The sequence below is a fragment of the Bos mutus genome, chromosome 6 (genome assembly GCF_027580195.1).
Source record: "Bos mutus isolate GX-2022 chromosome 6, NWIPB_WYAK_1.1, whole genome shotgun sequence".
Taxonomy (NCBI): domain Eukaryota; kingdom Metazoa; phylum Chordata; class Mammalia; order Artiodactyla; family Bovidae; genus Bos; species Bos mutus.
The window spans coordinates 85,647,793-85,662,937 of record NC_091622.1 but is presented as its reverse complement, the minus strand read 5'-3'; positions in this window follow the sequence as shown (position 1 = coordinate 85,662,937).

Below are 15,145 nucleotides of genomic sequence, written 5' to 3'. Positions count from 1 at the left end.
GTTTATACCCATTATAAGCCTGCTTCAGAAGGACTTTCAGAAAAATGAGTTGATCACTAGCCAATACAGAATGACTTCAGGTCTTCATTCATTGACCCTACATGATAACATGATTTAATTTTACAGTAGAGGTGGTATTTGTTTTTACTCTGCCCAGGAGAAGGCTCTGATGTCGATAATTGGAAAGCAAGGCAGGAAACATATCTCGTGCTAGTCGCTTAACTGCTGAGCTTGTTAAAGAGCATTTAATAGAGGCTCACTATGAACAGACCATCATTAAATTTAATGATGGTAGAGAGATATGCTCAAGCTCCTGTTCGTTTTTTTAAAATTAATTTAATTGGAGGATAATTATCTTACAATATTGTGATGATTTTTGTTATACATTGACATGAATCAGCTGCAGGTGTACATGTGTCCCCCCATCCTGAACCTTCCTCCCATTTCCCTCCCTACCCTATCCTTCTGGGTTGTTCCAGAGCACTGGCTTTGAGTGCCCTGCTTCATGCATCAAACTTGCACTGGTAATCTATTTTTCATATGGTAATATACATGTTTCAATGCTATTCTCTCAAATCATCTCACCCTCACCTTCTCCCACAGAGTCCAAAAGTCTGTTCTTTATATCTGTGTCTCTGCTGCCTTGCACATAGGATCCTCATTACCATCTTTCTAAAGTCCATATATCTGCATTAATGTACAATATTCTTATTTCTTCCTGACTTACTTCACTCTGTATAATAGGCTCCAGTTTCATCCACCTCATTAGAATGGACCCAAATGTGTTCCTTTGTTATAACTGAGTAATATTCCATTGTGTATATGTACCACAACTTCCTTATCCATTCGTCTGCCAATGGACATATAAGTTGCTTCCATGTCCTAGCTGTTGTAACCATTGCTTCAATGAACACAGGGGTACATGTGTCTCTCAGTTCTGGTTTCCTCAGTGTATGTGCCCAGCAGTGGGATTGCTGGGTCATATGGCAGATCTATTCCCAGTTTTTTAAGGAATCTTCACATTTTTCTCCATAATGGCTCTACTACTTTGCATTCCCACCAACAGTTTGAGAGGGTTCCCTTTTCCCCACACCCTCTCCAGCATTTATTGTCTGTAGACTTTTTGATGATGGCTATTCTGACCGGCATGAGATGATGCCTCATTGTAGTTTTGAATTGCACTTCTCTAATAATGAGTGATGTTGAGCATCTTTGCATGTGTTTATTAGTCACCTGTATGTCTTCTTTGGAGAAATGTCTGTTTAGTTCTTTTGCCCACTTTTTAATTGGGTTGTTTGTTTTTCTGGTATTGAGCTGCATGAGCTGCTTATATATTTTGGAGATTAATTCTTCATCAATTATTTGCTATTATTTTCTCCCATTCTGAAGGCTGCCTTTTCACCTTGCTTATACATTCCTTTGTTGTACAAAAGCTTTTAAGTTTAATTAGGTCCCATTTGTTTATATTTGTTTTTATTTCCATTACTTTGGGAGATGAGTCATAGAGGATCCTGCTGTGATTAATGTCAGAGAGTGTTCTGCCTGTGCTTTCCTCTAAAAGTTTTATAGTTTCTGGTGTTACATTTAGATGTTTAATCCAGTTTGAGTTTACTTTTTTGCATGGTGTTAGAAAGTGTTCTAGTTTCATTCTTTTACATGTGGTTGACCTGTTTTCCCAGCACCACTTGTTAAAGAGACTGTTTTTACTCTACTGTATATTTTTGCCTCCTTTGTCAAAGATAAGTTGTCTGTAGATGCGTGGACTTATCTCTGGACTTTCTATTTTGTTCCATTGATCTGTATTTCTGTCTTTGAGCCACTGCCATACTGTCTTGATGATTGTAGCTTTGTGTATATTCTGAAGTCAGGAAGGTTTGATTCCTCCTATTCCATTCTTCTTTCTCAAGATTGCTTTGGCTAGTCAAGGTTTTTGTGTTTCCATACAAATTATGAAATTATTTGTTCTAGTTCTGTGAAAAATACCATTGGTAACTTGATAGGGATTGCATTGAATCTATAGATTGCTTTGGGTAGTATACTCACTATACTGATTCTTTCCATCCATGAACATGGTATATTTCTCCATCTATTTGTATAATCTTTGATTTCTTTCATCAGTGTTTTATAGTTTTCTATATATAGGTCTTTTGTTTCTTTAGGTAAATTTATTCCTAAGTAGGAGAAGGCAATGGCACCCCACTCCAGTACTCTTGCCTGGAAAATCCCATGGATGGAGGAGCCTGGTAGGCTGCAGTCCATGGGGTCGATAAGAGTCGGACACGACTGAGCGACTTCCCTTTCACTTTCCACTTTCATGTATTGGAGAAGGAAATGGCAACCCACTCCAGTGTTCCTGCCTGGAGAATCCCAGGGATGGAGGAGCCTGGTGGGCTGCCGTCTATGGGGTCTCACAGAGTCGGACACGACTGATGTGACTTAGCAGCATTCCTAAGTATTTTATTCTTTTCATTGCAATGGTGAATGGGATTGTTTCCTTAATTTCTTTTTCTGTTTGTTTCATTGTTAGTGTATAGGAATGCAAGGGATATCTGTGTATTAATTTTATATCCTGTGATTTTATTATGTTCATTGATTAGCACTAGTAATTTTCTGGTGGTGTCTTTAGGGTTTTCTATGTAGAGGATTATGTCATCTGCAGTGAGAGTTTTACTTCTTCTTTTCTAGTCTGGATCCTTTTTATTTATTTTTCTTCTCTGATTGCTGTGGCTAGGACTTCCAAAGCTAAGTTGAATAGTAGTGGTAAGAGTGGGCACCCTCGTCTTGTTCCTGATTTCAGAGGAAACGTCAAGCTCCTATTCTTAAAAAATATTACAAAATAGTTGAAGAAACCATACATGGCATTTTTATGGGGCAATTCTGGCTGGACCTGGTGATTCAGACTGTAAAAAAATCTGCCTGCAATGTGGGAGATGCAGGTTCAATTCTTGGGTCTGGAAGATCCCTGGGAGAAGGGTATGGTTACCCACTCCAGTATTCTGGCCTGGAGAATTCCATAGACAGTAGAGCCTGGTGGGCTACAGTCCATGGGGTCACAAAGAGTCAGACACAGCTGAGCAACTGACACACACACAAATTCTGGCTGGGTTCCACAGCCTGAAGGGAACCAAAGGCAGAAGCATAGTATAGGTTAGGAGAGATTGCAATAATCCAGGTGAGAGAAGATGATGGTTTAGGCTGCAATAGTAGCAGTGGAAGTGGTAAAACATGGCTGGACTCTAAATCATTTTCAAGGTAAATCTGATAGGATTTATTGCTAGAGTAAATGTAGGGTTGAGAAAGAATCAAGCAAGTGTGGGGTAATATTTATCTAGTGCATTTAATTCAAGGGTTATTTATCTTTAGATGCATCTATCTGGAATGTTCAAGCCCTTAGAAATAAGCAAAAAAAGTCTCAAAGCCCACCAAAATAGAGAGCACATAGCCCTAAAGCCTATGTGCTTATAAGAATTTTTTTTCTTAGTTTCTTTTTGTTCCTGTGTGAGTTACAGTTCAAATAAATGTCATTAGTTTAATATTTTCAGATCATAAGAAAATAAAAAGGGAAGGAGAAATTTCTAAATGTAGAAATATTTAATCACCAGAAATAAAAGCTGAGACTAAGAACAAAGATACAAAAAAACCCAAACAAACAAACAAACAAACAAAAAAACAAAGCAAAAACATAAAAATAGGCTGAGGATGCTTGATACAGAATCTGGGTCTCATTGCCTTAGAAGCCCTTCTTAAAATAGAAATGGGAGTTTTTTAAAAAAATGTATTTATTTTTAATTGAAGGACAATTGCTTTAAAATATTGGTTTGATTTCTGCCATCCATCAACATGAATTAGCCACAGGTGTACATAGGTCCCCTCTCTGTTAAACCTCTCTCCCACCTCCCACCCTTTCCTACCCCTCTAGGTTCTTACAGAGCTCCAGTTTGAATTCCCTGAGTCATATAGGAAATGGAGTTTTAAATGGTCATTGTGTCATTAAAATCAGGTTAGATTATGTTTTTATCTTTTAGTCTAGGAAGCAGAGAGGTAAAATTCCAAATGTTTTGCATCTAAAATATTGAAATGTGTTGGAATTCCTTACCCTCATCAGTGTCTAGGGTGAGCACAAGCAAATCTCTATAAATTCAGATAGCTCTGGTTGTCCAGAATTAGAATCTCCTATTCTTCCTTGGAGATTCAGTGTAGAGACTCTTTTTGCTTCCCCCTTAAAAAAAAATTAGAACCCAGAGCAGGCCGCATTAAGAATTCTTTTTCTGAGAGTCTTCTTGACACATTCCAGCTGCCTATGTCTGCATGTGTGTGGGCTCAGTCAGTTCAGTTGTGTTGGACTCCTTGCAACTCCATGAATTGTAGCCCGCCAGGCTCCTCTGTCCATGGGATTCTTCAGCAAGAATACTGGAGTGGGCAGCCATTCTCCAGGGGCTCTTCCTAATCCAGGAATCAAACCCGCATCTCCTGCATCTCCTGCACTGCAGGCAGGTTCTTTACCACTGAGCCACTTGAGAGGCCCCTCCAATTGCCTATTGATGCCCCCAAAGCTCTCGGTAAGCCTGTGTGCGTATGTATGTGTGTTCGTCACTCAGTCGTGTCTGACTCTTTGCAACCCCATGGACTGTAGCCCGCCAGGCTCCTCTGCCCATGGGATTCTCCTAGCAAGAATACTGGAGTGGGTTGCCATTCCCTTCTCCAGGGGATCTTCCCAACACAGGAATCGAACCCCAGACTCTTGCACCGCAGGCAGATTCTTTACCTTCTGAGCCACCAGGGAAGCCCCTTGGTAACCCTAAAGACTCCTAAAAACAAATTCCTTTGAATCTTTCAGTTTTATATCAATTAACTAGACTGAAAAGCCACACAAAATCTCAACTCAGGATACTTCTAATTTCAAAGCTTCTGTGTCCACACCTCAGCAGCTTGACATCCATAGCTCTACCCCTCCTGCCAGAGACCGTACCCCATGGTTCTGCAATGTCTGCCCCAGGCAGGATGGGGTAGACGGGAGGGGATCTGGCAGCACTTTCTGCCTTGGGCCAGGATGTGGCTTCTTTTTCTAATCTTCTCTAGTCAGGCTATCTAAACTGCTCTAAATTCAGTTGGCCCCTTCTGCATTTTCTTCTCTGCTTTCTAGAACTCATTTTAAGTAAGCTGGGGTGAGTGGAATAGGAAGTGGGTCCCTGTAAACTTCATTTATCTGAAATTCACATATGTAGGATAGATCATTCTCTGATAACCCCCACAAAAGGGGCACTATCTGTTACATAATATATATGAAGACTTATGTTTCTCATGGTTACTTCTTTCAAATATAATTTTATCATTGAGAAGTAAACTTCAACTCTTCCTAGACAGACATGGATTATACTGTAACTCTGAGACACTGCATTTCATGGTGTCACATTTAATGACACAGCATTAAAAAAATAAATAATTTCCTGACCATGAGAGTCCCAGGGATGAAGGGTTTGGAGGATTTTACTGAATTTTAGATAGAGCAAGGTAATATTTGGTTTTATGTAAAAATGCAGGACTCTAAACCAATTGGACTGCAAATGTAAGAAAGCAGCCAGGATTTCTCATTCAGACAAGAGGGAGATCCTAGCACTTTCCTTCTGCTGTCTCAGCATTTCTGGTTGAAACACAGAAGTGCAGAGAGGTACAGAACTAAGCAAAAATAACAGAGGAAGTACACATGATGAAGCATGTGTATTTAGTCTTTAAACCAGCAAGATGTGTTTAATTCTTGGCTGGTTGTGCTGTGCTTTTCAGAATATAATAAAATCTAGCACAGAATGGAGGGAAAGGAAATGATATCTATTAGGGTCTACTTTTACTCCATGCATGGTTCTTGCCCTTTATTATTGCATTTATTTCTCATAAGAACCCCAGGAAGTAGGTATTATTATGATCCACACTTTTAAGATGGGCTTCCCAGGTGGCTCAGCTAGTAAAGAATCCACCTACAATGCAGGAGATGAGAGTTTGATCCCTGGGTCGAGAAGATCCTCTGGAGAAGGAAAATGGCAACCCACTCCAGTATTCTTGCCTGGAAAATCCCATGGACAGAGGCACCTGGTGGGCTATAGTCTATGGGACTGTAAAAGAGTTGGACGCTACTTAGTGACTAAACAGTAACTGTTAAGATATGAAAATAAGCATAAAGGAGCTTTGGCAACTTGCTCAACACCATACAGGCAAATTGTAGAATCAAACTTCCAGTCTAGTCTGTGTAGCCCAAGCTAATAGGGTCCAATATTTGTTGAATAAATGACATATTGAATAAATAAATGAATACTGTATCTCACTGTTGCCATTCCAGGCAGATATATCTGTGATGAAGGGGCAGCACAGATCTGTCCTTACTCACGGTGTAGGGCAAGATCCTTTACCTCCTGTATCTTGTCTAAGGACATTCAAGTCAACTCTCATATTTTCTGATATACATGAAACTGGATTGATCCTCACTTTGTGCTGGAGTAAGATAGCATAGAGACAAGAAAGTAACATTTATTAAATATCTTCTAAATAATAGACAATGGACAGACTCTTTTTCTATGTCGTTTCATGGAATCCTCATATCGGCTTTATGAAGTAAGCCTCACTGTCTGCATCTTTAGAGATGATAACACAGGCTTTGAGAGGTTAAGGAGCTTGTCAAAGATATATATCTGATAAGCATATTAGAATTTGAATACAGATCAGTATGATTCCAGAATCTGTATATGCTGTTTTTTCTGTTTTTTTTTTTTTTTTTAGTGTATATGTTTGGTTTATGATATTATATTAGTTTTAGGTGTTCAGTATTGTTATTCAGTATTTTTACAGATTATATTGCATTAAAAGTTTTGACAAGCTAATGCTTATACTTTGTTCTGTACACTATATTCTTGTTTATCTATTTTATATGTAGTAGTTTGTATCTCTTAATCCCATACTCTTAATTTGCCCTGCCTTTCCCTTCCCCCTTTGGTAACCACTAGTTTGTTTTCTATGTCTGTGAATCTGTTTCTGTTTTGTGTATACATTCATTTGTATTATTTTTTAGATTCTACATAAAAGTGATATCCTACAGTATTTGTCTTTCTCTGACTCATTTCACTAATCACAACATTCTCTAAGTCCATCCACATTGCTGCAAATGGCAGAATTTTATTGTTTTTTATGGCTGAGAAATATTCCACTATATGCATGCATGTGTGCTAAGTCACTTCAGTCATGTCTGACATTTTGCGACTCCCTGGACTGCAGCTCGCCAAGCTCCTCTGTCCATGGAATTCCCTAGGCAAGAATACTGGAGTGTGTTACTATGCCTTCCTCCAGGGGGTCTTCCCCACCCAGGGATTGAACCCACGTCTCTTATGTCTGCTGCATTGGCAGGTGGGTTCTTTACCACTAGCTCCACCTGAGAAACTCATTCCACTATACACACACACACACACTATAACTTATTTATCTGTCTGTTGTAAATAGTACTTCTATGAACATTGTGGTGCATGTATCTTTTCAAATTAGTGTTTTTGATTTTTTTCCCAGATATATACCAGCAGTGGAATTGTTGGATCATATAATAGCTCTATTTTTAGTTTTTTGAGGAACTTCCATACTGTTTTACATAGTGGTTGTACTAATTTATATCTTTACCAAAAGTAAAGTCTTTTTCCAGATCCTCTCCAACATTTGTTATTTATAGGCTTTTTGATGATGGCCATTCTGACAGGTGTGAGGTGATATTGTTGTTTTGATTTGCATTTCTCTGATAATTAGAGATGTTGAACATATTTTTATGTGGCTGTTAGCCATTTGTACGGAGAAGGCAATGGCACCCCACTCCAGTACTCTTGCCTGGAGAATCCCAGAGATGGGGGAGCCTGGTGGGCTGCTGACTATGGGGTCGCACAGAGTCGGACACGACTGAAGTGACTCAGCAGCAGCAGCAGCAGCAGCAGCCATTTGTATGTCTTCTTATTCCAGGTCTTCTGGCTCTTTTTTGACTGAGTTATTTATTATTTTGATACTCAGTTGTATGAGCTGTCCAGTGGTCATGTATGGATGTGAGAGTTGGACTGTGAAGAAAGCTGAGTGCTGAAGAATTGATGCTTTTGAATTGTGCTGGAGAAGACTCTTGCGAGTCCCTTGGACTGCAAGGAGATCCAACCAGTCCATCCTAAAGGAGATCAGTCCTGGGTGTTCATTGACTGGGACTGATGCTGAGGCTGAAACTCCAATACTTTGGCCACCTCATGGGAAGAGTTGACTCATTGGAAAAAACTCTGATGCTGGGACGGTTTGGGGGCAGGAGGAGAAGGGGACAACAGAGGATGAGATGGCTGGATGGCATCACCAACTCGATGGACATGAATTTGAGTGAACTCCGGGAGTTGGTGATGGACAGGGAGGCCTGGCGTGCTGCGATTCATGGGGTTGCAAAGAGTCGGACATGACTGAGTGACTGAACTGAACTGAACTGTATGAGCTATTTACATACATGCTGCTTACATCACACTGTCCTTCAGTAGGAAACTAAGTCTGGATGGATTATATTAATCAGCATTATTTACTTTGAGACTTCTAAGTGCTTCGACTATGTTGTCTATTAATTCATAATATTATTTCATAATATTCATATTTGTTGTTAAAACAGAAGGAAGCCTAGACACATTCAACTCAATTACTTTTAGTTATGGAATCTTGCACATTAAAAAAAAAAAATCCAAAACAAAGAAATTCCTACCTAAAGCCTAGAGTTGTAAGTTATGGTGTAAGTGCTCTGCAAAGTGTCTGTGTTGTGTCACCTTGCTGCTTTTTTAAATAGTATCTTCTTTTGAGATACTATGAGCCTAGCTCATTTCTAGGCTAAATTTCATCACTTTACCCAAAGGCAAGAAAAATGTACTGATTTATTTTGGAAGAACTGGACAGAACTGGCAGTCTCTGATTAAAGGCCTAAAGCCATTTGGAAAGAAATCACATTATTTTCAATCCACATTTCTGCCTGATAGGTAGTGTCTGAAAGGTGTCTATGGAGGTAATTACCAGAGAAAATATAGGCTAGAAAACACAAGAAATGGTAGACTGTATTTCCTCCAAAAACTAAGGAAATGAATCAACAGAAAGTAAACCAGTAGAGTCAGCGTACTTTAAATTTTGGGTTTTCACGATTCATTTAAAAGACCAATTAAAATTGGAGAAGCATTTTAAAGAATATGATAAAAAATTTTAAAAGATAACTATATATTAAATAATTAGAAAATGTAAATTTGCCAAGCAGTTTCATTTCTTCAGATGATTCCTATAGATTGTTGTTCAGTCGCTAAGTTGTGTCTGACTGTGCAACCCCATGGACTGCATCACGCCGGGCTTTCCTGTCCTTCACTGTCTCCTGGAGTTTGCTCAAACTCATGTCCAATGAGTTGTGATGCTATCCAATCATGTCATCCTCTGCAACCCCTTTTTCCTTCTGCTCTCAATTTTTCCTAGCTTTAAGGTCTTTTCCAATGAGTCAACTCTTCCCATCAGATGGTCAAAATATTGGAGTTTCAGCTTCAGTATCAGTCCTTCCAATGAATATTCAGGATTGATTTCCTTTAGGATTGACTGGTTTGGTCTCCTTGCTGTTCAAGTGACTCTCAAGAGTCTTCTCCAGCACCACAGTTCAAAAGCATCAATTCTTTGGCACTTAGTCTTCCTTATAGTTCAAGTCTCACATCCATACATGACTACTGTAACGACCATAGCTTTGACCATATGGACCTTTGTCAGCAAACTGATATCTCTGCTTTTTAAAATGCTGTCTAGGTTTGTCATAGCTTTCTTTCCAAGGAGCAAGCGTCTTTTAATTTCATGGCTGCTGTCACCATCCACAGTGATGTTGAAGCCCAAGAAAATAGAATCTGTCACTGTTTCCACTTTTTCCCCATCTATTTGCCATGAAGTGATGGGACTGGATGCCACAATCTTGGTTTTTTGAATGTTGAGTTACAAGCCAGCTTTTTTACTCTCCTCTTTCACCCTTTCAAGAGGCTCTTTAGTTTCTCTTTGCTTTCTGCCATTAGAGTGGTATCATGTATATATCTGAGCTTGTTAATATTTCTTCCAGCAGTCTTTATTCCCACTTATTCATCCGACCTGGCATTTCATGTGGTATACTTTGCATATAAGTTAAATAAGCAGGGTGACAATATACAGCCTATAGATATATATATTCTATAAATATATGTCATATATATATGTATCTTATAAATAACTGCTAACAATTATTGTAAATGGTACAACAATAATAATGAATATTAATGAGCTCTTGTCATATTCTGTGCATATAGTAAACACTTAACATACATTATGCCATTTAAAACTTAAGTTCTAGCAAACTGTCTTTCTGAATGGTAACCATGACCAATTGTTAAAGTGCAGTTGTTTCCTTTAACAGGGCAAGCATCCCTCCTTACTTTTCTTACATCTGTCTGGTTTCACTCATGTATGTTACCTGTCTTGCTTGGGAAAGTATTTTGGCTATTGATGCTTGCTCTAAACCTTTTCACCACATGCATGGTGACTTTGGCTAAATTCACTTTCCACTCTCTCATTAAGCTTACAATATAATGTGGCTTGCTCTAAGTTGTAAGAACAAATTATGCTTCTTAATACATGGAAGCAAAATAGGAACAGATGCATTTTCAGGCCTCTTGGAGATGGGATGTCATCCAGCATCTTGTAATTCCTCTGGTGTCTGGCAGCAGCTTCACAACACGGCAGGCATTGCAGCTTTCTCTTCTGTTAGTTGTGACTTCTTACAGAGACACAACTGTTCTCTGTACTGCTTTGTACGATCCAGTTAACTAGATTCACTAATCGCTTCTTCCTATGTCTCCAGTTTAAATTTCCTAAGAGAAAGAACCTGACTGATTTAACTAGTCATCATTCCATATAGGAGATCTGAACTGGGTGGAACTTTGAGTCAGGGCATCTCATAGACTGTTGGCCAGAAAAAGTACCCATCCCTTACCTAATCAGTTGAATCCAAGGAGGTAGAGTAAAAGTTGTAAAGCATGATTGAGGAAATTTCTAGAAGGAGATGTGGGTTTGGCAGGCATTTTGAAACTCCCAGAAGGTTTATGACTGTCAGATACCTTTCTTGGCCTACTTAGTATAAGTTTCTTGACTCAATGGCAATATTAAAGTTAAAACCAGACTTTTAAAAATTAATTTATAACAAGCAGCAGAGCTCTGTCTGGTCAGATTATTCATAAGGATTCTAATATTACCCCATAGAATATCTATGTCAAAAACAAAATCATAATCACATAATTCTTTGTTAGCATAGATGTTAGGTGGCAAAAGACTAAGTTAGTCTGGCTCATAGCTAATGAAAGAGTGGATTTATCACTGGACCTGGGATACATGGAGTTGTTTAGCCACTACCTCCTGCATCTCTCCCACATCAGAGATGGCCTTACAAATGACTCAGAATTTGGAAAATTCACTGGAAAGAGCTTGTTCAGTGGGTGATGGTTGGCTAGATACTGTCGGTGTTTGTGATTTGCCTTTTTCTAAGGATGGTACTTAATTTTTTATTTTTAGCTGAAAAATTGCTGTTAATATTTTTCAAGAGAATATTTTATTTTAAATTTTTATTGTACAAAATAATATATTACTTTCTTTGGTATTTCTGGTTACAAGCTCTAGCCCACCTGAGACTATGATCATTCCCTGAGCCATCGTGGTGGTGGTGAGGGGACCAGAAGTGCAGTGGTACATGTGCAAATTATTATCCCCCAAGACTGTGATGTGACCAAGCCAAGACTGGCATTCTAGGGTCTTCCAGGAACAGGATGGCCAATGTGGAGTTCCTGGAGTAGAGTCTGTGCTGGAGGGAGAGGCCTGTTCACATTTTCTTATCCACATCCAGTTCACAGGACCACATATTCTCAAAGTGTGGTCTGGGGATACCCCGGGGTCCCAGGATCATTTTAGGGATCCTGGGGACCCCGGGGTATCCCGGGGTATGGATGTGAGAGTTGGACTGTGAAGAAGGCTGAGCGCCGAAGAATTCATGCTTTTGAACTGTGGTGTTGGAGAAGACTCTTGAGAGTCCCTTGGACTGCAAGGAGATCCAACCAGTCCATTCTGAAGGAGATCAGCCCTGGGATTTCTTTGGAAGGAATGATGCTAAAGCTGAAACTCCAGTACTTTGGCCACCTCATGCGAAGAGTTGACTCATTGGAAAAAGCTCTGATGCTGGGAGGGATTGGGGGCAGGAGGAGAAAGGGATGACAGAGGATGAGATGACTGGATGGCATCACTGACTCGATGGATGTGAGTCTGAGTGAACTCTGGGAGTTGGTGATGGACAGGGAGGCCTGGCATGCTGCGATTCATGGGGTCGCAAAGAGTCAGACATGACTGAGCGACTGAACTGAACTGAACTGAACATGTTATATTTGCTCTGTTCACTCTCATTCTCTTCTCTCACAAGTGCATGGTAGAGTTTTCCAGAGGCTACACGTTGTATGTATGATATAAAAGAGTGAATACAAAAATAGATCAGAGACTCCACCTTTCTTTTGTGAAGTCAGACATTAAAAGATACTTACAAATATGTAAAAACAATGTCCTTATTTCTTACTAAAATTTTTGTTTTGAGAAATATAGTAATTTTTCATATAATATTTTAATTTCTGTTAACATGTACTTTTGGTTTGTTATTGTTATTTCAAAATAGTTAATAAATTAAATGTTGAAAAAATTTGGAGTCTTCAAGAATTTTTAAGAGAGTAAAGAGTCCTGACACTGAAAGGACCCCTGTATAGGTTTCTTTTTTTTTTTTTTAAACCATTACTGTAATTTAACATTGGAAAAAACACATGATTACATTATATGATCCTAATTCTGTAGAACTGTAGACACATAGATACATAGGAAAAAGACTGAAAGGAAATACACAGAAACACTGATCATTTTTGTTAGGAAAATGGATGATTTAAATTTTGAAAATATCTGTCCTTTCAAATTTCTACAATCAATGTGAATTCTTTCATTATTAAGACAGAATGATACATTCCATACATTTAAAATATAGGGCATGCTGATTCTGTGGTAATGGATATGTGGTAAAATGAACTAAAATAAACTTGGTTAGACATTTAGAATTATGTCCAAGTCTATGAAATTTAGTCTTACAAGAGGTCTACAAAATGTAATTCCTCCTACTTTTCAAGGGGGAGAAAGGCTTTCTAACATTGAAATGGGCTTCATCTTTTTTTTTTAACCTGTATTTTCTTTCAGCTCTCCTTTAATAATTACCTTGTGAGAAAACTTCTGCAAGAAAAAGAACTGAAAATGACACCTGAATTCACAACAAAATGGTAATGTGAATGTGAAGATAGAATTTTGGGACCTCCATTCCAGGATTTTCTCTGTTGCAGTGACTTTAATTACACTCATTCCTATTAAATTGCTTCTAGTTAATATATAGTTACAACAGAATCCTCCTCATGGATTTAATTAAATGCATCCATCTGGTCATTCATAAACACTCACAGGACAACTTCTATGAACTAGTCAGTGGATTCTGATGCTGAGGTTACAAGGGTGAATAATCAGAGTCCCTTTCCTCTCCAACAATTGTGAGAGAGTCAGATATATAAAGAACTAATTAAAGTTTGGTCTGACAAGTGAGATGTGCTGAGAACTATGCTATCAAATAACGTTTAGAAGTTGGTTTATTGACTCAGCCAGAATTTACTGAATTCTAACTTTGTGCAAAGTTTAGTGTTAGAGGATATAGTCTGGTAAATGATTTTGTTTTCTAGGAGCTTGCATTCCATTTGGTGAGGCAATAATGCACACACATTTAAGATTAGCAATGGTAGTTCAAGGCAGTAGGAGATTAAATTTCAACTACTTATAGTAAATAAATAAGAGCCGTCGAACACAGAAGAGGCCTTCAGAGGCAGGAGTAGTTTCAAAAAGCTAATTATGGGACTTCCCTGTTGGTCCAGTGGCTAAGAATCCGAGCTCTCGGTGCAAGGCGCCTGAGTGTGATTCCTGATTAGGAAACTAGGTGCCACATGACTCAACCAAATATTCCGCATGCTGCAATGAAGATCAAAGATCCCGAGTGCTGCAACTAACCCAGTGCAGCCAAATAAACACATTAAGAAAAAAAATCTAATTGCGAAACTCCCTGAATGAGCCTTCTAAAACAGAGCCACAGGGCAGAGAGGAGGAACAAGGTGTCTGAGGGTGGAGGTGGCAAATAGTGTCCATTTTTTATCCTCCTCAGACCTGAAGCCCTCTTCTTAAATAAATGTTTCATTTCCTGAAATTAAATCCTTTCTGTAACCTTCATGAACACATAGTTTAAAAACTGAATTACATTAAGTATTCATACATATAATATCCTTACTATAATTTAAAGGAGAAGGAAAAATATAATAAGCAGTGTGCATTTCAATATATAATGCTTGAGTATGACTACAGAATAAGCCAAAATGAAGAAGTCAGATGTTTGTACCTACTTGTCATGATGATGACTTTAGAAGAAACAAAATTAAAAGCCATGTTGAGCAAGATGTAGAGGAAAATGAAAGAGCAGCGGTACAGTAGACACTAGAATAAAAACTAGTTTTACGATAAGTGATGACAGACTGGACCTGTCTATATATGATAAGAGAAAGAGGGAAGTAACCTTAATTGCAGTAGGGAAAACAAGTCAAGACAAATTACAGATTGTTGAAGTGAGAAAATGAGGAAGTATGATTTTCTTGCAAATGAGCTGTACCTTATTTACAAGTGTGTGTCAAATAATTCCCTGCGTTGCATAGGACAGAGGCGAGACAGAGTAGTTCAATAAACAAATTCTGTCTTAAAACCGCATATGGAGGCATACATTCGGTCTTGAATTTACTAAGGGACCGAAGAGACCATGTGCTTTGACAGTCAACAGGAAATTGGAGAACTATTGAAAAAAGAAAGAGCAATTCAGGGGATAATAGCAAAGTTTTGTGGCAGACCTCTGGGGAATAAGGTTGAAAAGAAGGCTCGTAGTACAGGTGGTAAAGAATATGCCTGCAATGCAGGAAACCTGGGTTTGATTCCTGGGTTAGGAAGATCCCCTGGAGAAGGGAATGGTAAC